Raw genomic sequence first — 2,494 nt, 5'->3', positions numbered from 1 at the left:
TAATGAACCTCCACATCAATTTAGGTGAAGATCCATCCACACCCTGTGAATTAGTTACACGAACATACGACAGATAGTTAAGCATTATTTGTTTGACCATTTCAAAGTTTGTGTGTGTGTGTGTGCTCCGCGAATCTGGTATCTAAATTTCAACCCTTTACACCAACATAAACGTTTCGCAGACTTGGTAAGGGTATTGCTCCGTTAGTTTATATTTAAACTTTATTGAAAAATCTTCCTTACCTCTTGACCCTCACTACTGTGATCCTCCAGGATCCTCCTAAAGGGCATTTTTAGGTTATATATATATAAGCGAACTTCCGATATTAAAATATCAAGAAAATAGAATATAATTCATCAGGAAAAATAAAGAGTACCTATTGTTTGGTAACAGTTAACATCTGCAAGATAACAAATTGGAAACAAGCATGTAAAACTCCATAAGGCTGCATAATGAAACAATTTTGACAACCAATAAATTGTGATAGAACTACAGCGCTTATAACACACAAACAAGGACATTTGATTAAGTCTGCAACATAAACATTTAAATATACGCGTAGAATTAAGTATACGTTGTCTCCTTTATATGCAACGCATTCTTCTCTCCTCCCTAGGGTTTATTTTATCATCCTTGTTTTCTTTTTCTTGTTCTTTTTTTGACACCAGGTAGGTAACTTTATCTGTCACGAACACGGAAATTATACCCGTATATTCTCCGTTCGTCAGATATTCATTCTTACTTTGTCAGTAAATAATGCCCGTTTTTTTGTTTCTTTTTAGAAAGAGTTCATAACATTCTATAATATAAAAGTTTTCGGTTCATCTTCAGGATGATTGGCTGCTATTTAGAGTGAAATAATGCGTGTAACGAGTTATTGAGTAGAGAATGTTGGCTGGGGAAGGTTACAGCTTTCTTTACTCTCTTTAACAATACTTGATAAACGAAGCTCTGTATAGAGTATCTTGGCAACGGGACACCTAGCACCAGTTGTCAGCTTTCAGCTGTCGTGTACTACGAACATATAACTCGATAAACGTCTTTCACGTAAAAACTGAGCGGTGCTCGACACATGAAGTGAACAATTTGCTGCATTATCACGACATAACATCACGACCAGACTTTCTGTGGCATAAACTTTTAGAGAACTCATAATATCCCACGGTTCGGTTATTTTGCAATTATTTGGGGATTTCAAATGAACTAGGCTTTACTCTTTTCAATTTTAAGGTGTAACTTAAAATATATATATGTATAGAGAGAGAGAGAGAAAAAAAAAGGTTAACGACGAATGAAAATTCCTATTTTTGATGAAATTCTTTGAGATTTTGATATCTTTCCAAGTGTTTTTCTTAAAAATTTATTATAATGTATTTTTATATGAAATATACTGGCTATCTATAATGTCTGAGTGTACAGAAACTCAGATGGTCATAATCCCTTTCTTATATAGCTCAGCCTGGACTGTCCAACAAAATGGCGGATATATTGACACTTTCCTTGTTTTCTTACGTAGTTCAGTCTGGACTGAACTGATCAGGAAAATGGCGGATATGTTAACCCTGTCGCTATTTTTTACGTAGCCCAGCCTGGACTGACCAGCAAAATGGCAGATATATTGACACTTTCCTTGTTTTCTTACATAGTTCAGTTTGGACTGTCTATGAAAATAGCGATATATTGACACTGTCGCTATTTTTTTTTTTTTATGTAGGTCAGTCTGGACTGTCCAGGAAAATGGCGGATATTTGGCTCTGTTTCTGATTTCTGGTCTGTTATTTCTGAACTAGCAACTTCCTTCTTATGCAAAGTCTCGTAATTCACGTTCTAAAATTCGTTTGGTCTCTGAGATTGAGAGCGATATTATGTTTGTTATCGATAGTGGATTTTGGGGGTAACTAAGAACATTCACGTTCAAGACACGTTTGATAGAGTATATATAGTGCTCAGACAGAGTTACTTAAAAAACCACTGAAATAAGCACAAAATGCACTGCATGGTTAGAAATGTAAGCATGATTAGACAGTCTACGTTTTTATCCTGGTACAGATATGCTCTCATACCACGTATAGGCTGAGGAGAATGAAACTCGAATAGATTTTAAAATACATATTGATATGTGAACACGACTATATCAGAAATCAGCCTATAAAGGACCCCCGAAATGTGGATCGGAGTGCTTGCCCCTTGTATTAGTTTTCTTGAAAGGTTGATCAACAGAAACGATAACTAAGTTTAAATTACGTGCTACTTAATGTAACTTAGTTTCAGTTAGGGGCCGTTAGAAACTAAAATTAGGAGCCACTCAACAGAAACAGTATAAAAGCGATGCTTAACAAAAACAGTAAATTAGTTTTCTTTAGAGATTGTTTAACAAAAACGGAAACTTAGTGTCAATTAGGGGCTGCTTAACAATAAAAAAGTTAAGTTAGTTTGAATTAGGGGCTACTTGACAGAAAAAGGTAAATTATTTCAGTTAGGGGCTGCCTATCA

This window comes from Limulus polyphemus, unplaced genomic scaffold (genome assembly GCF_000517525.1).
Source record: "Limulus polyphemus unplaced genomic scaffold, Limulus_polyphemus-2.1.2 Scaffold4599, whole genome shotgun sequence".
NCBI lineage: Eukaryota > Metazoa > Arthropoda > Merostomata > Xiphosura > Limulidae > Limulus > Limulus polyphemus.
This window is presented reverse-complemented; position numbering follows the sequence as displayed.